The sequence below is a fragment of the Tenrec ecaudatus genome, chromosome 14 (assembly GCF_050624435.1).
Source record: "Tenrec ecaudatus isolate mTenEca1 chromosome 14, mTenEca1.hap1, whole genome shotgun sequence".
Taxonomy (NCBI): Eukaryota; Metazoa; Chordata; class Mammalia; order Afrosoricida; family Tenrecidae; genus Tenrec; species Tenrec ecaudatus.
This window is the reverse complement of record NC_134543.1, coordinates 39,766,730-39,794,244: the sequence shown is the minus strand read 5'-3', so window position 1 is coordinate 39,794,244 and position 27,515 is coordinate 39,766,730. Positions and strand designations below refer to the sequence as shown.

Sequence of the window (27,515 nt, the reverse complement as noted above, 5' to 3'; positions counted from 1 at the left end):
CCAGTGAAGAGGTCTGGGGGGCCAGACCCAATCACAACTAAGTGGACACCTGCCCCTCTCTCCAGAGGAATGTATTTCTAAGGATGGCATTGAATCTGCAGCTCTGGGAGAGGGACATATCTGATCGGAGCACATGGGTGGGAGCAGATGAAGGAGAAGGAGGAGAGAATGGAGGACATCCTGGCCCACCAGGCCGTGAGGATGATGTTCCCATTTGAGAGCAGCCAGTCCACAGAGAGGACCACATACCGGCCCCACTATGAGACACTATGATGCCCCTCACTGACCCATAGCCCTTCCGGGGACAACACCGGAGACAGTGTGGGAATTGCACCTGATATGATCCCACCACACCGAGGCAAAACACTAAGGGGTGCAACAGAACAGCAAGAGAATGGAGCGACGAGCTTCCCCAGGGAATGCTGAAGGTGGATTTTGGGGCCTGGCATGGTCCCCAATAGACTGGACTAGAAAACATTCCTAAAGGCCAACAATCCTTGAACTAAAACAAACAAACAAACAAACAAATAATAAATAAAACCACATGATAATATTGATAGAGGCAGTTAAAGCATTTGACAACATCCAACACCAATTCCTGTTTAAGACACTCAAGAAGATAGGAATGGAAGGAAAATTCCTCAAGATAATACAGGCTATCTATGAAAAAGCAACAGCCAAAGTGGTTGTCACTGGAGAAAAGACTAACACAATCCCTCTGAAAAAGAGGACCAGACAAGGATGTCCCTTATCCCCACTCTGATTTAACATCGTACTGGAGGTTTTAGCTAACAGCATAAGGCAAAGAAAAGACATCAAAGGTATTCGCCTGGAGAAGGAAGAGGAGCGCGGCGGGAGATGTGCAGCTGTTGCTCCTGAAATTGTTCTCTCTTCTTCAGCTTCTTCTTTGTTTCCTTTCCTGCAATATTCAGAGTCCTTGGGGTAACATGTACCTCAGTTCAACCCACCAGGATCCCTGGTGGCAGAATGAGTTACGGGGTTGGGCTGCTACCCACAGAGTCAGCATTGGAAACCAGCATCTGCACTGTGGGAGAGAGGGGAAGCGCTCTTCTCCCATACAGAGCTATGGTCTTTGGAGAGCCCCCGCCAGCAGTTCCACTTTGTCCTGTAGGGTCGGAATGGATTCAATGACTGGGTATTCGAGCGGAGGAAAGCACGGGGAAAGTTCCCTAACGTAGCTGAAAAATTGACACGAATGAATATGTCTTACAAACACAGACACAAAACCAAACAATGACACGAAAGAAAAGATGCCAGAATGTGCAACGGCATAAAAACAAGCTGTTCCCGTCTAGGTTTCTTATCCTCAGCCATTCTGCACTCAGAATCTGTACCTAACCATAAACTTTCCTGCTCTTGAAAGAATTTCATGCTAGCCCTTAAAGACCTAGCATCACCTTGCAGGTATCTTAGTCCCTGTGTTAGACAGGGTTCTTTCAAGAAACAAAACCAGGACACTAATGATGATACATAGATAGATAGATAGATAGATAGAGCATGAAGGAATATAACAGCTAATGAGTCTACACAGCAGTACAGAGGTCTCAGTTCAACTCACTTCCGTGGAACAGTGAATATATTGGAAGTCTTTCATCTCACGAAGGCTGCTGAGTCCAAGGTCAGGGAAGCAGACAGCTGAGTCTTCCCCAGAGCAATGCAGGCAGTATGGCCATAGGCAGCAAACACCAGGGTGGGTCACCAACAGTCAGCAGCAGCAGTTTAGCAAAGCAGGCCCAGATGGGATATCGAACTCAAGCAATGTAAGAAAACAGAATCCACCAGCCTCTAGCTCAAGTGGAGTATACACCAGCAGCGTGGTGAAGCAGGTCTTGAAGGAACCCCAAGCTCTAGTGACATGATCCACAGGTTGGCTGTCCCACAGGTAGTGTAGCTCACAAGTTGAGGGAGAGAACTAGGTAAAGCAGCCACATGCTGGTCCGATCACCAGAGAGCAAGAGAGAGAGGGGCGGGTTATGCAGAGCCAATTATCTCTTTGCCCTCCCATCAAACTGTGACCTTATCAATCCCACATGTTCCTATTGGTCAGGTTGGCACAATAAACCTACCAATCTGGCTTCCTATCTTCTCACTTTTGCTGTCTGCTTCTTGGCCCTGAGGCTTCTGTATGCCATCTTGTTCTCTAGTCTGGGGCAACTCATTTAACAAATACATCTTGTTCCAAGTAGGAACAAACCCTAGATCCATTATAGCTGAACCCCTGGAACCTATAGGAGCCTCTCATTCTTTTCCAGTCTGCAGCAGACCTAGAAGGGGGTATAGATGGGCATCCTTAAACTGTTTCCACTTGGGTCTTTGTCTTCACTCACTTTAGAAACTGTCTACCATGACCCACTCATATGCGTTCCCAACACAAGGAAGGGCCTTATAAAAATCTGCCTCATACAATTTCACAACATAACAGTAACCACATAGAGAACATACTATTTGTACAGGAAGAACTGGTCCATTTGAAGTCTGCGGATGATCCTGCTTGTTCACCACATAAGTTAGTGGACTCGTGCTGGGAGGGAACCTGCTGAAAACAGTTTTGTCTGCAAGCAGGGAAAGCTTGAGGTATTCTTTGAAAGCTATTCTCCTGACTGGGTGGTTTCAAGATTTATACAATTGCATCCATGTCTAAGCCAAGATAAAGTTATATGTAAAACCCACCCGAGAGTCTAAGTACTTTAAGCTCTTTAAAATAGTGTTGGGGGAAAGATTAGATTCCAATTGGACCGGGCATTTTAAAGGTCATTTTGGGGTAGACTTTTCAAAGGTCAAGGTCCATACCAGGTGTGGAAAATAATTTTATGGTTGGCAGTCACCACAACATGAGGAACTGTATTAAAGGGTCATGGCATTAGGAAGCTTGAGAACCACTGGTCTAGAGGCAATAGGCTGTACTGACACATTGCTTTTTTGCCCTGCAGAATTATAAGAGAATAAATTTATTTGTTTTACGCCTCCAAGTTTGGGGTAATTTGTTACAGTAGCCATGAGAAACATAGCATGGTGCAAGAAGCAGCAACTCCGGTCAACTTCCTAAGGCCTCTTGAAGTGGAGACCATCATGACTGTTATTGTCATGGGGCCAGCTTTGGGAAACTGAGGCACAACAAGCTCAAGTGTCGCGCCCAACGCCTCATGGCTAGTAAGCGGCAGAGCCAGGATTTGAAGTTAGGCCGTCTGGCTTAGAATCTGGGCTGTTACAAAGTAGCTCATGGTTTAGAAGTCACCCAGGCCCTTTCCCCCGCTGGAATATGGCTGTACATCTCCTCAGGTTCAAACGAGGACTGAGCACTGTGACTAATGGCAGCAGGAGTCCACAATTTCCGCTTGGAGGTCAACAATAAGTGGACTGTCTCCCTGCCTCACTAACAGAGACTTCTCCACAGATGTGGGCTACCCCCTCTGCCCCTCACTGTCAGTCCCAGTAAGTTACCCAGGTCTGGGGCCATGGACCCTTCAGGTGACCGACCCACCCACCTTTCAGGCAGAGGGTAGGAACTGCGTGGGGTGCTGCTTGGTGCTGCATTTAATGGGGAGGGAGGGTTGCATGGACTTCACTGGTCACACTCTGCCTTAAAGCTCTCCAATGTCCTCCTGTGACCACGAGTGAGAACGAAAGTACCCCCTCCTTAGAGCACTGGCTCTCCACCTTCCTCGTGGCGGGACCCTTTCAGACAGCTCCTCGTGCTTTGGTGACCCCCCAACCATCCAATGATTTTCTTTGCTGTTCTGAATCAGGTGACCCCTGTGAAAGGGTCATTCGACCCCCAAAGGGGTCGCAACCCACAGGTTGAGAACTGCTGATCTAGAGGGGTGAGGGCCCCTACTTTCCCCAGTCTTCACAGCTCTAAGCTGCATGTATTTTCACTTAGAAAAAAAAATCCCATTTGGTTATGGGGGTGGGATACTCTTGTTGCTGAAGGAGCCCTGGTCTAGTTAGGCGTCAGAACCCAGTGGCCACTCAGCGGGAGAAAGACGAGGCTCTCACCTCCTCAAAGATAGGTCCCTGCCTTGGAAACCCTGGAGAGCAGCCTGATTCTGCTCTGTAGGGTCGCTCGCTATGAGTCTCAATCAACTTGATGGCTGTGGGTTTGGCTTTTGGTAACTCTTGCTGTGTGAAATATACCTAAAACACTACATTGAACACAAGGGCCTGTTTTTGCTTATGTATCACATCGTATTAAAAAATAACTTGTGACTGTTACATAGGATTATCTGCAGTGCCTTAGCTGTTGGCGTTTCTTTGGGGGCTCTTAATTTCCTTTCTTTCTTTGTGTGTGTGTGTTATTTGTGTTTGTCTTTTTTCTTTAGAATTTTAAAAATTATTTTTTTAAAATCATTTTTGTTGAGGGCCCTTTAAAAAAGCAGTTTTATTGCCATGTGATTCACAAATCACACAATTCAATCATTCAGTGATATCACAAAGAGTTGTCCAGTCCTCACCACGCTACTGTAGGAGGGTTTCTCTGTTCTTGTCGTTGTCAGTAGGCGCCCTTCTAGCCGCTGTTCGGAGGCGATTGCAGAGAGGACTGGCTGGGCTCTACTCGCGAGAGGGAGGTCAAGTTGTAAAATGGCATTCGGTGAAGAAGAAAGCAGAGGAGAGGGGTGAGCTCAAAAACAAACTGCCACATTAGAACGGGGTACAAATTGGTGGACAGGGAGCTCTGTTTTGATTGAATTTTTCTAGTGGACAGCCAGTCATGCAAAGCATCCCATGAACAGAAGGAGTCACCAGCAAAGATGACACAGACCCCAGGTTGAGCACGGCGGGGTCAGAGCGCTGGGCTTCCCTGTGAGAGACCTACCTGCTCGGGGGTCAAGGGTGGGTGACACCGGTCCCCTTTGTGGGCAGCCAGAAACACAGGGAAGGTTTTCTCAGGAAAAGTGGCTGAGGGGGCGAGGAGGGTCAGATTCTTCAGCGTATTCAGGGACAATTGAATGATTGCTGGTCTTTTAAGGTGTTGGTGCAGGATCAGGTGAGCACCCGGATGGGACCTTGGTCCAGCCTTATGGCCCTGGCACCTTCTGATGGTAGCCGAAGCCATTCTCTCCTGGTGAGCACGCTGAGCCCCCAGTAACCACCCAAAGCCCCCTCCGTATCCAGTGGCGTCTGTGTGGTAAGAATGTCCCTGCACAATGGAGAAGGAGGAGACTGGGCTGGAAAGCATGATGCTCAGGGCTCTCTACACTCAGGTTACCTTCCACCACGTAGAGGAAAGATTGGCAGTTTCAGCCTCCAGGGACACACCGTCTGGGGAGACAGAACCAGAGGGAGCGCCGGGAGGGTAGCTGAAAGAGGTGGAGGCAGGATGCGGGCCTCTCCCCTGCTCTCCCAGGGAATGGGGGCCAGGGCTGCTCCCAGGCTTGGCTGAGCCCAAGGGCTTTCACAGGACTTTGTCTTGACCGAGGACTGGCTCTTCCTCTCCTCAGGAGAAAAACCTGGCAAAATCCGTGTGCTTCAGCTACCAGCAGCCTGCGGTCAGCATGGCGCCCCAGGTCCATGCAGCAGCATGGCCGGAACTAGGCTCAGGTAGACAGGGAACCGATTTCTCGGGAGCACTCACTCCCATGGTGTCTCACCAGTTCATCACTCAGCTACTCCCTGGAAGGTTTGCAGACCCGCTCAGTAAGCAGGGTAAGCATGGGCTGACTTATGCTTACTTACTACCCTGTACCTACTGTATATACTTGTGTATAAGCCAAATTTTCAGCACCAAAAATGTGCTGAAAAACTGGGGTTCAGCTTACACACGGGTCAGTGGTACCCCAGCGAGGTGTAACATCTCGCGGGTGATTGCTCTTCCTCCGCTGTCCATTCAAAGCCCCGCTGACACTGCAGGCCTTTGAATGTTTGTTTACTCACATCTAACCAATCAGAGCCGTCCTATGACGTGGACGGCTCCAATTCGCAGACGCACCCGTAGTGATTCACTTACGCCAGCAGCTGAACTGGTAAGGATGTGTCTGTGGCTGCGCTCCATCTCTCCCCTCTGGTCTCTGTGTTAATTCACATCCTGCATTTCCCACCCTAGGCTTATACTCGAGTCAATCAGTTTTTCTGGTTTCCCAGGTAATAATTAGGTACCTCGGCTTATACTAGGGTTGGCTTATATTCGAGTATATATGGTAAGTACAAAACAGCCCCTACTCACCTGACTCTCTGGATCAGGGACTGTAAGCTTGCAAAGACGTTTTGGCCCCTGGGAGAAAGCACTGTGGGGTTGAGGGAGAGACAGATGCCAGGCAGATCTAGGAGCAGCATCTTTGATGTGGGCAGAACAATGTGAAACGGTTCCTTACAGACTAGTCAGTAAGCACAAGTCAGCCTGGGCTTACCTTGCTTACGGAGACATCCGACCCTGGGTGTGAGTCCATCCAGAGTGCCTCGGAAGAAAGGCCTGAGCATCTCCTGAAAAAAACGAACCCAAAGCACAAGCTGCTATGCAGTTGAGGCTGACTCATAAGACCGTGCAGGACAGGGAAAAATTGCCCATGGGTTTCTTAGCCTGTAACTCTTTATCTGAGCCTGTAACTCTTTTTTTTTTCTTGTTAACATGTTATCGAGGGCTCTTCCAGCTCTTGTAACAATCCATACATCAATTGTATCAGGCACATTTTGTACATATGTTGCCATTGTTATTTTTGAGATTTTAACTCTTTGCAACTCGTAACCACTGTGCCACCAGGGCTCTGCAAAACCAGTCACTGGAGCCCACATGGGGTCACCAGGGCCTGGCTCTGAGAACGTGAGGGTGTCTGGTCCATGGGCTCCCCTCAGAGTTGGGGAGGGGCCCCATTCCCAGAGTTCTGACCCCTCTGAATGAGCTGCTGCCTAGAATTTGGTGGTCAGTACTCTTGAGCTTAAGGGTCACTTTGTCCTTAAATTTTACTTCCATCTGGAGGCCCCAGCCAACCCGCGGCCAGAGAGAGCTGACAGACTGGCTGCTCTTTCTGGGGTCTGACTCCCCAAGGCCCTAGGGCAGCACCATCCTTGCTGGTCACCCTGGAAGGGGTGTTTCTGAAGAGTGGTGACATTCAGGACTGTGTGCAGAGTGGGCAGGGACTCTGCCAGCCCCCTTTCTCTGCAAAGTCAGGGCGGCAGATGACTGTCAGAATGTCTCAAAGTTTCCCTGGGTTTCCAGACATCGAATCCCTTTCCTACCACAAGTAACAAGGCCTGGTGCCCATTTCGACAACCTCGCTGGCTTGTTATTCTGAGCAATTTACCTCCTGTTTCCTCCAGGGTATCTGGCAGGTTCTCCAGGGAGAGCAAAGGAAAACGCTTTGAGCTCCGGCCGGCAGGTGCTTTCCACATGCACTGTCCCTTAAAGCTGAACAACACAGGCCAGGGCTGCTTCCCAGCTGCAGGGAGAGGACCGCCCTCCGCATCTGGTCCCAGTGTGGCCATTACCACGGCAGTGAAAGTAGGCATTTTCATTACCTTTGAACTCACGCAGGATGTAGCTGGGGTGTTCATTCCTCCTGGAGAAAGGATTGATTCAGTTAACGCGGGAACTAATGATTTCAATTCAGTTTTCACTCCTAGGAATATATATAATTACTTGGTTTATTTCTTAGGTATGAGGGAGAAGGGCAAGTGGAATGCCCTGCTTCTCTGAAGTAGCACCTAGAAGAAAGGGACCCAGCCTTGAAACAAGTCTGTCCCTGACATTTGCAGGGCCCAGGGCAAGAGAACCAACAGGCCCACATGCCATGCACCTACGTTGTTCTAAGGCCCACCTCAATCCGGCAAGCGGGTTAGTAAGTTCCAGCCTCCTTCAGCGATTTGAACGCAGCCAGAAGCTCTGCTAAGTCAGAACGGACTCAGTGGCAGCAGCGAGTGTGGGTTGGAGAGGCTCTGCGGACAAAGAGGGGGTGACCTGCTTCGACGAAGCTCAGCGCCAAGGGAGTCCTATGGGGCCGCTCTGCTCGGTCACAGGAGGCTGTTATGAACCAACCCGGTGGCACTGCACAATAGCAACCTTGACACATACTTTTATCACAAGCTGGGAAGCCGGGCTCAGATGGAGAATTCTTGGACTTCTCAGAGTTCAGTGCGGGGCATGCTGCCCCTGGCCCCACCCCTTTCTCTTCCCACTTGTGCTCTGGCCTGCAGTGTGAGGGGCTTGGGCCCCTGTGTGTAGACACTCCAGTCCACATGTGCAGGTCCCATCTACACAGTCACTTCAGGACCGTGCTTGTGTTTGGGGCGTGCTCATTAGTCGGAAGTCTGTCCTTAGGAAATGGATCCAGAGAAGAGAACAACACAGACCCCAGAACAGTAGTTTTCAACCAATGGGTCGGGACCCCTTTGGGGGTCGAATGATCCTTTCACAGGGGTCGCCTGATTCATCACAGTAGCAAAATGACAGTGATGAAATAGCAACGAAAATAATATTATGGTTGGGGGAGGGGGTCACCACCACATGAGGAACTGTATTAAAGGGTCTCAGCATTAGGAAGCGGGAGAACCACTGCCCTACAACTAGGCTTGGGGTGGTTTGGGCAGGGAATTCTGGTAGTGTGGCCTAAAAGATGGGGGCTTGACTGTGAGGAGAGGTGTCCCTTTCCAAGGGCCGAGGTCAGAGATGCCTCTTGTCCAAGTGGAAGGGCAATAATATTGGAAACATCAGTATTCTTTCCAGGGCCTTCCCCTTCCCTGGAGATGCTGTTTTCCCACATCATTCTGTATGTGTGTTCTGGACAACCAGACAGGAGGCCAGTAGGGAGATCGTGGGCCAGAGTTCAGTACCACATGGACACCGAACCAAAACCATCACCACAAAACACTCACTGCCATCATGACCCCATGGAGGTTTCTGAGACTGCAACTGTTTACAGGAGTAGAAAGCCCAGTGTTCCTCCCTTGGAGCTGCTGGTGGTTTTGAACTGCCGGCCATGCAGATCGCAGCAAAACTTATAACCATAACCACTACCCCACCAGGAATCCGTACATGGACACAAGTCTCCCAGTAATTCAGTGAACCACCTTCTTATCAGCTGATCAGATTTCTATCAGTTCAGAGACTTCCAGAGACTGCTACCAACTAGTGCATTGGATTGGGGCCACTGCTGTAAGAGACAAGGGTCCAGGGCTCTGTCCCCAGTTCTAGGGTCTAACCAGATGCTTTTATGGCACAGGGGCTGGGAGAGAATGAGGAATCATGCCGGGCCTGTCCAGGTCAATTGTTCATCTTTACACAATTTCACACACTGGACACGGGAGCAAAAGTGGGACAGTCCGATGACATGCCTGCGCGTCCTCTCGGGACCGCCCTTCACATGCCCGCTCCAGAGGCTTCAGTTGCGCTGCATGAGAAGTTCTGACCTGTCTAGAGGTGTCATTTCCTCCCCCCAGAGTGGACCAGCATTCCTCCTGAGCTGTGGTTTTAGAGACTGTTTCATGACTGGAAATACCTGCCTCTTGTCAGTCTCTCTGCTGGGATTTCCAGAGGTGTCGTTTGTTCTGTTTCTTGGCCCTTGCACATGTTTATTTAGCTTCATTCATTACTCAGCAAGAACACGTTGTAGCCTAAGTCTTAATTACACAAGAAAGAAATACTGTCCAACAGACACAGCTCCTAATGTATCGATGGAGGTTTTCTAAACGGTGGGTTATTTCTCCCTTGCTGGTTCTGCCGATATTAAAATGTAGGTTCTCTATCAAGTCCTAGAAATGACTCATGAGAGGGGTGTGTTTGAGCCGGTGACCTTGCCAGGGCACAAAATGCTTTCCTTGGGGAATCAATTTCAGTGAGGGATGGAGACAGCACTGGAGGTTTTTTTTCCCCCCTCTTAATTTTAAGTTAGGTGGGAGTTGACATTTTGGATCATCAACCCTGTATTCAACAGTTTAACTGCTAATCAACCCCTCCCCCCCACCCCGATCGCTTATCCTTCACCGCATCCTGGATTTCTCTGCTCCATCTGTCGGCTACTATCTTCCATTCCATCCAAGTTAACACCTGTCCATAGTCTGGTCCATTGCTTTATCTTCTCTCCCTTTCCCTCCCCTCTTTGGTACTCTCCCAAGTCTGTTCCCTTTGGTAATGTCCCTGTCTTGCTTTTATATATACACTTTTGTCCGATAATATTTGCCCTATTGGGATTGACCAATTTAATTCAGCACGATATTTTCCAAGTCCATCCATGTCATGAGGTGCCTCAGGGTTTCCAGGCCGCATTGTTTTGTAGCGAGGCACAGTGTCTTCTTGTATGTATGGACCAGAATCTCTTGACCTGTTCTTCTACCGATGGCGATTTTGCTTGTTTTCGTCTTCTTGCTACTGTGAACAGGGATGCAATGAACATGGGTGTGCATATACACTCTGACTTCTTTAGGATATAAATCCAGCAGAGGGATTGCTGGATAGTATGCAATGTCTAGTCCCAGTTGCTTGAGGTGACCCTCTATTGCTTTCCACTGGCGGTTGTACATGTTGACAGTCCCACCAGGAGTGTGTGAAAGTCCCAATCACTCCACAGCCTCTCCAGGATTTGTTATTTTCTGTTTCATTGAACTTAGCTGTCAAAGCATGGGATCTTATAGACTACCTTCTTTGCAAGGTAGGGAGGACAAAGGTTAATCTTAGTTTTTGTTTTTCCTAGTTGCTAACTAGTGGGTGATCTTGATCCCCAGGATTCCTATCTGTCTTTGAGCTCATGGAGTTCAAGGGACTTTTCAACCTTTCCCTGGACATTTCGAGCCTTAGTTCATGTTGTGTTCAAGTGTACGCATGGAATTAAACTATTGACTCTGTCCCTTACTAGCTTAGGGGCCTCGAATAATTTATTTGCTGTCTTTAAGGCTCCATTTGCACATCTGTAAAGTGGGATAAATGATAAGAGTAATAGCAAATGGAAGCCCCAGGAGCATTTTCAGTTCGCAACAAGTCCAGCTTCTACTCTTGTCTCCTTTGCTTTGCCCCATCCTTATTGTCAGCATCCTATTGCCTCAGGTGAGGGCTCCCTCCTGGTGTTTTCCCAGCCCTCTAGAATCTCACTCTCCTACCCAGCCCTCTAGAACCTCACTCTCCTACCCAGCCCTAGCACCTACCTCTCTGTCTCTCGAGGTGGGGTTAGGAGTGGATTAGTAGATATTTAAACTCTCACAATAATAATATTTATCAAGTGTTTACAGGTGAGAACACTGGACATGGAGATGCTCAGTAACGTGAAGGAAGTCTCCCAGCTTTTAATAGGTCCCCAGTGGCTGGCTGCACGGCCTTTGTTCTCAGCCAGCAGGCCATATGCTGTCATCAGGTGTTCGTAAGCATCTGGTAATGATAACGATAATGGGACTTGAAGGGGGAAATTCATCCCGCAAGTCAGCAGACAGGACTAAGACAACCCTCGTCTGACTCACCACAGATGCCCGCGCCTCGAGATCTGGCTGTGCTTCAGGTGCAATGCTTCTGAGATTGATGTGTCAAAGGTAATTAGCCCCCAAGGTAACTTCCTCTTTCTTAGAGTGAAACTTGAGACATCCAGAGAATTTGAAAGGTGGACAGTATCAGTGGCCTCCCTCCTGGGCCATTGCTGTAATGGATTCCCTCCCTCGTGTGTTCTGCAGATGGAACCTAACAACAACAACAACAACCAAGACAAATAAGTGCCACCAACTTGCTGACTCTTGATTTTAAATTTAAGGCAATGCTTACAGAGTGGGCTGACAGTAACTGTTTATTTTTATTTATCAGTAACTGTTTTAAGGAAAAACGTTTCCATGGACGAATTACAGTGGGAAATACGATTTCAAAGCAAGTCAAACCAAGTGCTTACGTGAGCCAATGCAACATGAGAGTCTATGAGCAGAAATGGGGTGCAGAGAAGTGGAGCATTTGGCTTCCAAAGGTATTTGACTGTGCCGCCTCTTCCCTCCCTTCCTTCCCTAGTCTTTTCTTTTGCTTAATGGGTTCTCCATGAGACTCATGTTCCAGCATCTATTGCTTGCTTGTATATGCTGCTGAAAAGTAATCGGTGATGTATATTACAAACACATACATGTCCATATATGGATGTACAGTAGAACCCCGGTACTCAACCGCATCAGTACCTGACATAGTCGGATTTCAACGAAAAATGTTGAGAAAATTTTGCATCAGAGCTTGAACGAAACAGCGGAATCCGACTGGAAGCACATGATTTTTATAAACAAGAGCACTTTGTGTTTCAGTCACTTGGTGTTAGTTGGTGTTGTTAGGATGTGTTGTTGAAAACTTTTGCAGCTGTGTTCCAAGCATCTTGCTATGATTTTCTTAGCTTTGTGGCATTTTGCACTGTTTTTAGATAAATAGCATGGGTCCTAAGAAAGAGTTTTTGAAAAGAATTATCATGATAAGGAACTGGTTAACCATGCTATTATTGATGATAATTTAGTAAACCCTTTTAGTAAAAAGTTAAGGAAACGTCATGCACAGACCACATTTGACAGATTGTTTTTTAGAGAAAGCCAGTCAGGTCCTAGTGAAAAAAAGGCAAAGAAGGGAAAAACTTCTGAAAAACACCTACCAGTTGATTTTCCGAAAGGGGATTCTCCTTCCAAACAATGACTCTCTCTCCATCCTCCTCTCCACACCCATGTCCAAAGATCCAGATCCTCATCAGTCTCAAGGTATGGGTCATACTGTAGTTGTTAAAAACCTTTTTTACTGTTGTGTCTTTTATTTAAATTATACTATTTAACTCTGAATTTATCTACTTTGAAATGTCTGTGTAATGTTTTGCATCAAAAGGCAAGGTTAGGGTAAAAACTTGGTGGTGGAGAACAGATTAATCCATCATCAGGTATTTCTTATGGGAAAAATTGATTCAGAACTCAACTGCATCACACCTCAATGCTCCTTCTAGTATGGATTAGCGTCGAGGTCTGGGGTTCTACTGCATATATTACATATCTACACATACATGTGCATGTATACACACATATATCCATACACACATATAATGGACAGAGAATGATGCTGCTGTTTTAAAAACTCCTGGTAGAAATTCTCTTAGGGGGAAACCTGCTTTTTGTTCCACAAAACCCGTTAGTAGGTCATTGGTTGTGAAAAGCTAGGTTCCAGGAACTCGGTCTGGAAGATGGAAAATGGGAACAGAGCGTTAAATAGCTCTGCCTGGTACAACGAGTGTAATTTGGAGTTTGGGGCTGTCTAGAAGAAGGGGTGAGGGGTGAATAGGACAGGAGGGGAACAGGTGAACGTTCCCAGAACCCTTGTGGGGCAGGCCCTGTGTGGCCGTGGGCCTCTGAGCAACTCCCTCTGGTGCAGAGGACCGGCTGGGTAGTTTGGGGGACGGTGCAAAATGAGATGTGGGGGTCCTTGTAACAAAAGGAGGGAAACTACGAGAAAGGGTCTGAAATAGAAAGCCTCTTTCTTTCTTCGGCAGTTTCTCTCTCTAGGGTGTTTTAAAAACTTTTACTGTGACTTAAGTGGGGCTTTACATTTCAGATCATCATTTTTGTCTTCAACAATTTAAACCAAGTATCAAACCTCCTAATAGCTTGCTGTGTTAGGTTGGGTTCCCTAGAGAAGCAAGATCAGTATGTGTATGTATACAGAAAGAGGCCTACCAAGAAAGGGCTCCCAGTTGTGGAAGTGGGTAAGTCTCGTCTGATTGAACTCTGTCAGAGATCAGCGGAAGGCTTTTCCTGACACCTGTAGCTGCCGGAAGGGATGCTCAGGAAGCAGGAAGACCACAGGGTGGTGGATGCCGAACTGAATGAATTTGAGATTGACCGAATAAATCCAAGGTCACCAAATCTTCTGATGGTTTCTGGAATTGACAGGCAATATAGCAGGAGATTGACAACCAGATGCAGGATCCAGCATCCCATCGAAGTGAGTCAGCTCCTGTACACTCAGAGTAGGCCACACCCTGAATGAAACATCTCTCAATTGTATTAAGATTGTGATGGGATTAACTGCTTGGCTGCTTTGAAGAAGATTCCATTGAAAGGTAGGAAGATTAGGGATAAAGGGGGTTGTCATGATACATGACAGGGGCTTGAAAGAAATCAGGCACACATTAGACACCTATGGGGACAATCCAAATTCGGACAAGGTCACTTAGACATGCACACGAGGCACAAGCAGCATTACATCACACATGCACCTGAATTCAGCCTCGAAGAATGGCCAGTACCCTCAGCCACGCCCCCCTTCACCCCACAAGTGGGGATGGGAGGGCATGAATAGCAGAGGCTAAGGGCAGGCCTCACTCTCTTTCAGGTCCCCGAGGGTGAGATTTCATCTGTATGGGCGCCCATGCCTCCTCTCAGGGTTTGAGTTCTCTTACTTTTTCTCGGTTCCAAGATTCCTCTTCTGGTTCTGTGGACTCCACTTTTTTGGCCATTTCCCACATGGTTTTTCGTGCTCCTCTGAAGTGGCCATTTTTGGTCACAAACTTTCCCATGCGCGCCCCCCTCCTACACCTCCCCATCATGCGGCCTTACCCACTGTCCAGAGAGAGCGTGTACTATCTGAGACAATTCCCCGAAACTTCCCTTATGAAAGTGACTTGGATGACAAAAGTGCTTCTGCTGCATGAGTTCTTTCAGTGTTGAGAAGCAAGAACCAGAGGAAAACACTGCAGAAACCTAACCCCATCATAGAGTTGACGCCAAACTCAAAACTCACTGCCACAGAGTCAGTGCTGAGTCCTAGTGACCCTACAGGACAGGGCAGCACTAACCCTGTAGGTCTCTAAGCCAGACCTCTTCATGGGAGTTGAAAGCCCTGTCTTTCTCTCTCGGAGCCACTGGTGGTTTCAAACAGCAGACCTTCTGGTGAGCGTCCCAGTGTGTAACCATTACGCCCAGGGCTCCTATGGACTTGACCACATGGGAGAATTCTGCCCACCAATGTTGATATAACACCTTACTATCCTCCTGGTCCTATCCCGCTTCCTCTTTTAAGTCTCTTCTCCCTCTTGTAGAACATCTTCTTACCCTTCACTGTAGTTCACATGTCTACCCCCGAGCCCACTGCTGCCCCTCACCTCCTTTTCCCCTTCCACCCTGGTAACCATCACAGTCTGCTGCGTTAGGTATGAAGAAGCTTTATCTTGATTTTTTTCTTTTAGAACTATGGACCTTTTGTGGCTGACGAACTTCACTCAGCATAATACCTTCCAAATCCGTCCACGTCCTGAGTTTCACAATTTTATCATTAGCCTGTAGTGCTGCACACTTTTCCACTGTGTATATGTGCCAGGGTTTACTTAACTCGTCTTCTACCGAGGAGCATTGTAGGTCGTTCGCATCGTCTTGCTGTGGTGAATTGTGCTGCATGAACACGGGTGTGCATGTATCTGTTAGTGCGATAGCTTTTATTTCTCCAGGGTACATAATGAGTAAAGGGATTGCCGGGCCGTATGGTATTTCTGCTCCAGTTGCTTGAGGAAGCACCACACTGCTTTCCACAGAGCTTGCAGCTTTACAAGCCCCTGGCCTAGCAGTGTGTGAGGGTTCCAATGTCTCTCTACCCTCTCCAGCATTATTGTGCCAACCTGGCCGATACACACATGTGGGGTTAATTGAAGGGCGGAGGGATAAATGGCTCTGCGAGCTTCGTCTTTCTAGTTCTCGGGTCTCTTGCTTTCTGATGGTCGGACCAGGGTAGAGCTGCCTTAGCCATTCCCTGCTTCAGCTTGCAGGGCTGACTTCCTGCAAGACATCCCCAAGGAGAAGCCACATGGACCTACCCCGAAGCAGCCCTGGGTGCTGGAGCAGCCGTGTGGAGACCCCTGCCAGCACTGAGATGCTTACACGTTCACTGACTCAGATTTCCTCCTGCAGTTGGCATCATTGCCTCTGTTTTGTGAGATGGAGGAGGACTTTGTGGATTGGTGTTGGACATAAGGGTTAATGTTGGACTTGTGGGCTTGGGCAGCACTGGGTTGTGATGTTTTCTTGATGCGCACTTAACCTTTATATAAAAGTCTCTCTTATACATGAGTTTCTGTGGATTTGTTTCTCTAAAGTACCTAGACTAATACATATAATTTTAAAAATTTGCTATTACTGCAGAGTGAGAGGTAGTATCTCATTTTGTTTTGATTTATATTTCTCAAATGGCTAGTGATCTCTCTTTTTTCTCATGTAAATCAGATGAAGCTTTATTATTTTATTTTATGAAAAATAAATCGTACTGAATTATAATGAACATAGTAATTCAATAGTTCCATCATATCAAGAAGGGTTGTGTAATCATCAACACAATCAACTTTGTAACCTTTTCTTCCTTCTTGCATCCATGAATGTTGACCCTCTGTTACTCCACACTCCCCTCCCATGCTCCAGACAATTGTTAATCCAGCTACTGTCTTCATAAATTCACCCATCCTGGCTTTCCCACACAGAAAACATTCAAAACAAGGACAGAAAAACAGAAATCAAAAAGGAACCAAATGGTTTATGGTCTTGAGTATTACTTTATATGCTTATTAGCTGCCTGGGTGGCTTTAGTGAACTGTCTGTTCATGCCTCCTGTCCATTTTAAAAATGGGATTGTCTTTTCCTGGTTGAGATATTGCAGTCTCCTAGAGATTTTAGAGATTAGACCCTTGTCAGATGCATCATTGTCAATCCCCCTCCCCATCCCAATCTGTAGGTTCTTTGATTTTTTTGATGAAGTTGTTTGAAGTGTTTTATTTTTTGGATGCCTCAGTACTCTATTTTGTCTTCTGCTGGGGGTGGGTGTTTTGCTATGTTTGGGAGCGTGTTTATGCCATTTATCAGGGCCCTTATGTTTGTCTCTATTTTTTCACTGATAATCTTTATAGTTCTAGGCTTTACATTTAAGTCTTTTATCCATCTTGTGTTCGATTATGTATCGGGAGTGAGGTATAAGTCCTGTTTCATTCTGAAAATAGACATGCAACTTTGCCAGCACCATGTCCAAGAGATCGTCTCTTCTCATTAATGTATTTTGGCCCTTTGTAAAAAAAACAAACAAACCAGTTGTTTGTAGGTGAATGGATCTGGGTTCTCTTTTCTGTTGGTCTGTGGTCTGGTTCTTCATTGGTCTATGTATAGATCACTGTACTAATTAAAAGCAGGCTATTTTGACTACTGTGGCCATGTTTTAGGCTTATCCTGGGCCTTTGTCCTTTCCATAGAAAATGGGTGATTAGTGCTTTCATATTTTAAAAGAATGATGCTGGGACCCAAGTTGGAGTTGCATTATATTTACAGATTGCTTTGGGGCTGCACTGATGTTTTCACAATGGTAAATCTTCTTATCCATGAACATGGAATGTTCTTACATTTATGTATACTCTTCTGGTTTCTTATAGTGGTGCTTCATCGTTCTCAGTTTGTAAGGTTTTTGTTTCTCTGGTTATGTTTATGCCTAAGTATTTCATCTTTTGTGTGGCAATAGCATTACTTTCTTGATTCCCTTTTCACAGTTCTCTTCATGTGTATATAGGGACACAATTGATTTTTGAATGTTGATCTTGTACCCTGCCACATTACCAAAACTTTAAACGATTTCCAACAATTTTCTTGTCCAGGCTTTATGATTTTCTACATAAAGCATCATATCATCTGTGAACAGATAGAGTTGAATTCCTCTTTGCCAATTTAGATGCCTTTGATTTCTTTTTGCTGTCTAATAGTTCTAGCTGAGACTCAATCATGATGTCTTTTATTTACTTTTTAATACTGAGCTATCCTGAATACAGGATTTCCCATGGGCTGACTACAGACCCTCACAAGCACCTTGTGATGTCCTGCACTGACTGTGGGTCCCCCCTCCCACCAGTTGGCAGCACCAAGCCAGGGATGGGGACGTTAAACCAGGGGTCTCTCCTTCTGATGGGTCTGTCACTCCAACCTATATGGGCTGGTGGCCCAGCAAGCAGGGCACCGAGGGTGGCAATGGTCACTGGGTAAGAGTGACCAAGAGGAAGCTGGGTGGGACTTGGGGTACTAGGCGACAGGACAGTAGATAGTGTTACAGAGAAGTAGGGTATGGAGGAGCAGGACTCCATGGGAGTCGAGGCTCCGAGTCCCTGGTGCATGTCCCTTGGCCCATAACTTACAAAACAAATTCCATGATAAAATTAAGAACTTCAAGATGATGACCACAGAAATTTAAACTCCAAGCCTGGGCTCCCGCTAAGCAAGGAGCTGGTGCAATGCACTGACTGATTGCCCAAGAAGCTAGCCCTGATGATATCTGATCATCTTTATGTTATTTTTAAAAGAATTCATCTGACCTTGGATCTTCACACCCTTGGCTTGAGTTGGGCCAGTGGTTGCCTTCAGAAATTCCAAGCAAAAAAAGGACCGGATTCCTTGCTTGGATACCTGACAATTAAGGGAACAAAGCAGTAGTCAAGGCTCAGGGAGATTGGTAATGCAGCCGAAGCCCCAGGTCGCTGTGTTGTCCTGACAGCAGGAGAATACCATTTCACTTGGTGCACGCAGACATTTTGGGTTTCCAGTCCTGTCAATGACCACTACCTGCTGGTGGACCTGGAGACAGACAGCTGGCCAACACTTGGGTTTTACATTGTATGGATTATGCTTTATGGGGAGAATGTTCCGCAAATGCATAAAAAGCATCTGAAGGTATTTAATAGTCCAATTTTTTCACTATGAAAATGCTTTAATGGAGATATCTGTACAGAGTGTGATGTGAGACAGAAGGGCAGTGACATGTGTACTCAAACAGGCCGTGAGTGAATAGAGTCCACACCGCTAACGCTTGTGCTTCCCTGGCGGCCGCATGACACTGCTTCCTCCTCAGCTCCCCCCTTGTCGGGCTCGCAGCCCTCCTCCTCGGCCTGGGCGTCCCAGTCCTGCTGGTACTTGGACACTCGGCCGTTCCTGTTGCTCTCCGCCTCGGTGACCTCCGTCTCGCCCATGGCCTCGCCCGTGTGCCAGCGCAGGAAGGCCTCTCGCCGACACATGGCCATGGCAGGGGACTGCTCAGAGATGCGCTCCAACAGCTCCCGGAGGGCCGTGCAGTTGGATCGACGAAGGTGGCTGACATCTTGGGGCCGCAGGGTGGGATGTCGCACATGGATGGCCGTCTTGACGTCCTTGGGGACCCACTCCACGAAGTCGCTGCTGTCCTTATTCTGCACGTTGAGAATCTGCTCGTCCACCTCCTTCTCGGACACGCGGCCCCGGAAGACGGCGGCCGCCATCAGAGAGCGGCCGTGGCGCGGGTCGCAGACGGCCATCGTGTTCTTGGCGATGAACACCTGCCGGGTGACCTCGGGCACGGTCAGGGCGCCGTCCTGCTGTCTGCCCAGCTGGTCAGCAGCGTGGAGCCCGGCATGAAGGGCAGGCAGGTGGCGACGCCGCTCACGGTGGCTGCCACCCGGTGGTTGAGGTCCCCATAGGTGGGGGTGGTCAGCGTGAGGGTGTGGAAGCTGAGGTTGTCCAAAGCCTTGGGGTCGATGCAGGAGGTTCCGTCCGTGTCCTCCGCAGCGTGGCGAGCCACCGTGTCTGAGACTTTGGGCGAGGGCGCCCCGTAGCAGGGGCTCACGACGCGATTGGGGTACTCCTCGTGGGCAGTGTGCCCAGCGCGTGGGTCAGCTGGGAGTCCTGCGGGCGGGCACATTTCTCTGCCTCCCTCCGCCCACGGCCTGCACGACATTGAGCAGCTCACCCCTCTGTGGGGTGCCCCTTGGCCCAGTTGTTCCCAGCGCCACCCTGACCGAGGACCAAGTGGTCCAGATGGAAGATCTGCTCGAAGGCACCAAGGGCACGGAGTCCGTGGTGCCAGGCTCCACGTCCACCCGCTCGGCCCATGGCATGTACTAACCACGGGGGCCTCGTCGTGATGGACACGGATCTGCTCCAACTGCATATCGCTGTCGCTGTGGTAGGTCTGGAGGGGTGGGGTGGGGTCGATACCATCCATTCTCGCTGCTGATCGCCTCCGATCAGAACTTGGCGCCCATCTGGTCCCCGCACTGCCCAGCCTGCAGGTGCACAATTTCTCTCCTGGCAGTGGCTACACGGGCAGCAGGACGAAGACCCAGAGAGAGCGGGCACGCAGGCTGCTAATAGTCTATTTCTGCCCTGTACAGGTCTTTATGCGCCGATACCCCTGCTGGGGGACGCTCATCTTCTAGGATGTGGATCGGAGACATTTTCCCCAAGCTCCCTCCCTTAGATAGACTTAATCACTTGCTTCCCACGTTTAGGTTGCTCCTCCACTCAGTCTGGTCAGGACCTCATCCTGCCCCAGGGAATCGAATTTGTCTAGCGCCTGCATTCACTGAACTCATTCATGCGTTCACAAATATTTGCTGAGTGCCCATATGTGCCAGGCCCGTGCTGGGCGAGGGAACGGAATGGTAACTAAGTCAGATGAGGGAACGAGCCACAAGGATTAAGCACTCTGCTGCTGGTTGAAATGCCAGTCTTTCTGTATCCCCATGAAGGGAAAATTTGAGGGAGAAAACCACAAAACTCTCTGCCATAGAGTCTCCTCCAACTCAGACCTACCCTATAGGACAGAATAGACCTGCCTTTGTGGGTTTCTGAGACTGTGACTCTTCAAAGACCCACCAAGCGCTTCCTGTAAAGACGACCACCTAGGAAGCCCTCCGGAGCAGCTCTACTGTGCCCAGTTCAACATCTCTCAGTATAAATGGCGAGACACACAGAAAGCCACTCACTGGTTGAAATGCAGTGTTTATTTCTCTTTGCCGCATGGCAGAAACTTTTACTGCACTGTGCAAATAACTTCTCTAGATTTGAATCTAACATAAATGGCGTTATCAGAAACTACAATAGCTGCCCTTGGGAATGTTGACACGACTGCTATTTGGCAGGCCCTAGATGAGCAATCAGAACATGGACTCTGCAGCGTCGATGAGAAAAACGGTGGAGATGAAAAAGATAATGTCCGGGGAACTGGTGTTGGCAAAACTTTTGCCATTAAAGTCACTCTTGGAAAGCTTTTCCCACATGAAATGCAAAAAAGATTTATTGTTGGAAGTTGACCCAGCGACGCATGAAAATTGGCCAAGGCACACTCTGCACCATTAAGTTAGGTGGAAAGAATCATTGCTCAAACTCTGGTCGATAAGTATTTACAAAGACACGAAACACTGATTCTCAACATTTCTAATGTTTTAGGTAGCTGTGTACTAAGTAACTTTACTAGAGAACATCTCAAGAACAAATCCGATGCACTGAACACCAGTGACAAACCACCTGATGAGCTGTCAGGGAGAGAGCAAAATGTCATCAAAGAGACAGGAAAGAAAGAAAAATCAGAGCGATGCCAGAGGGGACTCTACAACGTGCTTTTAATCATGGAGTAGCCAAGGCACATGGGAGAAGTGATAAAATCAAAGAACCGAACAGAAAAATTCCAAGGGTAGCTCAAGAAGACAAAGTGAAACATTAGAATGAAATGTGCAAAAACCCGAGTTAGAACACCAAAAAGGGAGAACACGCTCAGCATATCTGATACAGAAAGAACTGAAGGACACATTCAAGCCCGGAGATGCGATATTGAGAGCTTCTGTGGGCAAAGTATTGAATTGTGCTGGAAGCATCCAAAGAAGATAGAAAGAATACACAGAGCTACTGGACCAAAACAAACAAACAAACAAACAAACAAACAAAACACACCCAACTAGTCAACTAGGTAAAATCATAGTAAAGAGAGGAAAGATTGAAGTGGCCAAAGATTTCATCTTGTTTGAATCCACAGTCAATGCTCATGGGAGCAGCAGTGAAGAGAGCAAACGATGCATTGCACTGCCTAAATCTGCTGCACGCGGCATCTTTCAAGTATTGCAAAGCAAGGATGGTATTTGAGGACGAAGATGCACCTGATCCAAGCTATGACGTTTTTATTTGCTTCATATGCCTGTGAATGTTGCACTTCGAATAAGGAAGCGAAAGAATTGATGCATTTGAATTGCGCTGCTGCTGAGGAACACTGAATGTATCACGGACCGCCAGAAGAACAAACAAACCTGCTTCGAAGAAGTACAAACAGACTGCTCTCGAGAGGCAGGGATGGCACGGTTTCATCTGCTATACCTTGGGTATATTATCAAGAGAGACCAGTCCCTGGAGAAGAGTACCGCGCTAGCTAAAGTAGGGGGCCAGGGGACAAGAGGAAGTCCCTCAACCAGAACCATGGACGCAGTGGTTGCGACAATGGGCTTCCGCGTAAGAACAATTGTGAGGCTGGTGAAGCACCTGGTGGTAATTTATTCTGCTCTACGTAGGGTCGCTGAGTCAGAATGCACTTAACAACAGCATACCAGCTAACACTGGAGTTATTAGGCTTTTCTTTTCCTTAGACACTTATAAGGAGCCCTGGGGGCATGACGGGTTAAGTTGGCTGCTAACTGAAATGTCAGCAGTTCAAACCCACCAGCCACTCAGTGGGAGAATAATGAGGCCGGCTGCTGTCAAAGATCTGACGTTTCAGAAACTCTATGGAACAGTTTTACTCTGTCCTGTAGGGTCACTGTGAGTTGGGACGGACTTGATAGCAGTGAATTTGGTTTGTTTGTTTTTAAAATTTTTTTAGTTTTAGTGTTTTTATTTTATTGTTGTCTTTCCTTTTTTTTTTTTAGTTTTAGTGTTTTTATTTTAAGTTTTTTTTGTGATACATTTATAACCAGGACTTTGAACTGACTCTTCCCAGTTCAGTCGCGGCTGATGAAACGAAATTGGAACAGACCCAGATTTGTAAAATGTGGGTAAACTAGAACTGGAATAATTATAGGGTGACACCCTGCCGGAGGCTTCCTCTCCTTCTTCAAAAACAAGGCAGTGTGCACAGTGCATAGCAACCAAATCTCTTGACTGGCAGAGTCATCAGCAACGGTGCCCGGCTCAATGATGGTGGCTGACTGCAGCACTTTCTGTGTGTCACTTTCCATAGTACGGCAGTGACCAACCTCTGGCATCAGGCTACTGAAAGGGCTCCCGACGCTCTCCCGAGGCACCTATTCCAGCAATTTCCCACATTCTGGTTATCGTTCTGGTTCAGTCACATTAAAAAATTTCAGATGTGTCCTACTTTCATTTCACTGAACATGATTGCGCTAGTTTGAGGCAGTTCAAAGCCCAGTTTATAACTGACAGTAAGATGCTCCCCTCTGGGGAGAGGACAGGCAATGCTTTTGGCTGGAAAGAGACTATAGCTCACAGCTGGGGAACATGGAGAATTTATCCCTTTGGAAATCCATCGTGCAGTTCCACTCTCTGTGTAGGTCCGAATCGATGGTAGTGAGTTTGGTGTTCGCGCTCGCTCTTGCGCTGAGTCATGTGTTGTTGGGCTACTAACCACAAGGCCAGTACTTGGAGTCAACCAACTGCTCCTTGGGAAAAACGTGAAGCTCTCTGCTCGGTAAAGATTTACCACCTGGAAACTCACCTGGGCTGTTTAACCCTGACCTACAGGGTCAGTAGGAGTCTGAATCGACTTGATGGCAGTGACTTTGGTTTGGTTATACACACATACACAGACAGTTGTAAGAGTAGCAATAATCGAATGCTTACAATGCGCTTGGTTCTGCACTGCTACATGTTAGCAAACATTTTCCTACTTAATCTTTTGTTGTTGTTGCCCGGTGTCATTGTGTTGGTTCCAACATTATTCACAACAGAAGGAAGCCCTGCTCGGTCCTGCACCAGCCTCGCAGATCTTCCCAGGCTTGAGTCCATTGTTGAAGCCAGGCTGTCAATCCATCTCCTTGAGGGCATTCCTCAGTTTTTGTCACCCCTCCACTTTACTAAAATGACGTCCTTCTCCAGGGATGGCCGCAGTGTGGGAGATGCAGTCTCATCACCCTTGCCTCCTCGGGGCGCTCTGGCTATGCTTCTCCCAAGCCCCATCTCTCTGGGTTTTGATGGTCCATGGTACTTTCAATATTCGTTGCCTACACCACAGTTAAACTGCATTGATTTTTCTTCAGTCTTCCTTATTCAAGATCCAATTTTCACATGCACAGGAGGCAATGGAAAATACCGTGGCTTGGGCCAGGCGCCCCTTAGTCCTCAAAATCACATCCTTGCTTTTCAATAAGTGGCAACCACCCTCAGAGGTAGAAAGTATTGTCATTTTAGATGGACAAAGGAGATGGACAGAAGGCAAGGCGTTTATCCAAGTTGACCCTGAGGGTAAAAGGTGGGGTGGAGATTTGAATCTAAATATGCCTAATCCAGATCTCTGGCCCTTAACCACGAAACCAAAGCAAACCTGCTTCTGTGAGGTCAAGTGGAACTCACGGCAACCCCGTCAGGCAGAGCAGAGCTGCCTCCCAGACGTCCAAAGGCTGGGCATCTTTATCTGGGGGTTCAAATGGCTGGCTTTGGGTTGGCAGCTGACCATTTACCCATTCCGCCACCAAAGCTCCTTGAAAAGAAACATAAAACAAAACACAAAAACTTCCTCCTGTAAAGTGTCTCATGATGACTGTGATCATGAGTAGCGAGCTGTCTGGGGGCCTAGCTCAGGCAAATATTCCACTACACCGAATCAGACTATTTGCCATGTGACAACTGGACCTCATTGCGACCCATGCGTGTCAGACTAGAGCTGCCCTCCACAGGCTTCTTTGTGGCTGATTTTTCAGAAGGCGATCACCAGGCCTTTCTTCTGAGGCACTCATGCACAGGCACAACTGCCAAATCTTAACCATTTGTCCCACCAGGACCTCCCACTAAAACCAGGCATGTGGGGTCTACCTTGTGGGTGGGTGAGCAGAGTCAGAAAGCTTCTGGTTTTGCTTTCTTGGCTCCCCACCCATTTCTCTGTCTCCTCCCAGGAGGTGAAGACATTGCCCTCCCAGACCAGCCCCTTCAGTCAGCTGAGCTCTTTCCCTCTTGGGTTCCTTTCTGTTCCCCAATCAGAACACTGCTTCTCTCAGTCCAGAAACTTTCCCTTCCTGTCCCTGAGGGTGTGTGTGTGGGGGGGGTGGGGGGGTGGGGGAGAGGGGGAAGGAGACTCCCAGTTGGTCTGAGGAGGAGTTTTGAAGAGTGCTTGGCAGTCATTGTCCGCTGGCTGCGGAAAAGTGTGGGTTGTGTTCTGAGGACTGAAGGCAAGTAGTGGCTGCTTCCCCCGTGACCCCTGCGGCTCTGCGCCTCCCAGGCAGGGGCCAGGGCCAGGGCCAGGGCCAGGGCCAGGGCCAGGGCCAGGGCTAGGGCTGGCTTCCTGTGGGCTATGAAATAGACATCAGGGCGACAGGATCTGAATTGGGGAGAAGTGCGGTTCTAACCCTTTCCTTCATGGGAGGTTAGACTTTGCTTCAGTCACCCCTCCACCACCCCCGCACATATACCCAGTAAAACCCGAGCACACTGGAGCCCAGGCAGAAACTGACCCGAGAGGGAAATTAAAATATTCGGCGCCCTAGGAGAGGTAGAAAAGGAGGTACGGCTGCCCACTGCGTGTGCCTGTGGTCAGCAGCGCTAGATTCCCGGGGTTGGGGGTGGGGTAGGAAGATGCACAAGACTGGGGTAAGTTCTCCACTCCTAGCAGCAAGTTTGGCAGTTCCGATGCCCCTTGGCAGACAGGCCTGGAGATCTGCTTCCCAAAGGAGGGCCTAGAACCTGGCACATCCCAGGGAGCCGTCTACTCGCCGCCATGAGTGAAATCAATGGAACAGCAACGACCACCTCCAATGTCCCAGTGGAGAACAGATCAGACAAGACTCCTTCCCACCTTCCCGCCTCGTGCTCTTGTCAGGTGCTGTCCAATGGCGCTGACTCGTGGGGACCCTGTGAACCCCAGAACGGAGCACCGCCAGTCCTACGCCATCCTCACAATTGTCCTTCTGGGCGAGCCCGTTATTGCAGCTACTGTGTCAGTCTGTCTTGTCGAGGGGCTTCCCCCTCACCGTCCGTCTGCTTTACCAAGCATGTTGTCCTTCTCCAGGCGCGGGTCTCTCCAGACAACGAGTCCCAGTCCTCGAGACAACATCTCGCCCTCCTTGGCTCTAAGGAGGGCTCTGGCTGTACTTCTTCTTTCAGAACAGATTTGTCTGTTCTTTTGGCAGTTCATGGTACTGCTTTTTCCAAATGCCTGTTTTGGCACAGCCTTTCTTAATTTATATTTTGATGGGAGGGCCTGGAAAATAAGCTAAGTAACTAAGAGAAATATGTAGCAAACAATCTACTGTGGAGAAAAAGCTCAAGCAGGGGCCACTGGCTAGGGCGTAGTGGGGAGGGAAGGCTTGCTGACAGGTGACAGTGGAGACTTACGGTGGAAGTGTCAGGGGTGAGGGTGAGCTGGTTTTCTGGTGGGGCCGCTGAAGGACATAGGAAATGACTGTGATGGTCAGGGTCTTGGCGCGCCTGTCCCTATATTGACCTCTGACCTTGGAAGTGAGGCTGTGTGCATGGTGGTTGGGGGAAGGGGAGAGAGAGGGGTCTTTTCCTGCTTTGAGGTAGGTTGTGGAGCCCAGGACTGGGAACAGAACACGGTTAATCTTGGTAAATGGGATGTGAATCTACAGAACAAGAAGACCCTTTAAGAAGTTGTGCTTGACCACGGGCTAGAGAGGGTCCAATGGGGTCTTCCCTGCAGGGAAGAGCTCCTGGCTACAGTCCGATCGGGGTGTGGTTCCTGAACGAATCCCCGAAACCCTGCGAGAAAGGACTTGTCCTGACTGGTAGGTGCTGACTGGAGAGACTGTGTGTGGCAAGCGGAAAGTACAGTGGAAAGCAGCAGCTGCCTAGACCGGGAGAGAGCAGTGAAAACCGACCCTGGCTGAGCCCAGGTCCCTGCAGGGAGCCAACGATCAATACGCTCGGCTGCTGATTCAAAGACTAGAGGTTTGAGTCCAGCCCGAGGCACCTCAGAAGAAAGGCCTGGCAATCCACTTCTGAAAAGCAAGCCACTGAAGACCCTTTGGAGCACCGTTCTCCTCTGACACACGTGGGTGGCATAGTGGTTGAGCATTGGGCAGCTGAGGGCGAGCGTTGGAAACCACCAGCCGTGCCAGGCAAGAAAGATGGGGCATTCTACTCCCGTAAGGTTACAGTCTCAGAAACTCACAAGGGCAGTGAAACTCGCACGGCCACTATGAATCAGTCGTGACTCTACGGCAGCGAACTTGACTTTGGGTTGTTTATGGTTGTGGTGAGTCAGTATGACTCTATCCTTGGGGTTGGCAAACTTTTGAGGATGGAAGAGTCAATCTTGTCCCTCTCACAACAATTAAAAAATCACTTGAAGGTTATAAATATATATTTACAAACAGGAAATCACCATTCTCAGGATAATAGCCTTTAAAACTGTTCGATTTCATTTCAGAGCCATGTGGAAGTACTGGAAGAGCCACCTAAGGTCATTTGCCGGCCCCTGCTCTACCCCACCTGGACTTCCGTGTTCCCCTTGCTGTCTCCCAGCGCTCCTCCTGCTGAAGCTTTGCCGGCCAGCACGGTGCTGAGTGACCTGCTCAGGAGTTCCTTTCTTCAATGCCAAACGTGAGCCCACACTCCCCAGTGTTTCCTGAAAATCCGACCTCGCGGATGACTCA

At 48.5% G+C, this 27,515-nt stretch overlaps 1 pseudogene; it reads right to left on the bottom strand.

Annotated features, from left to right (window-relative positions):
* Positions 1–25,954, bottom strand: part of LOC142426560 (tubulin beta-4B chain pseudogene) — a 49,814-nt pseudogene extending 23,860 nt beyond the window's left edge.
* Between the last annotated feature and the right edge of the window lie 1,561 nt (positions 25,955–27,515).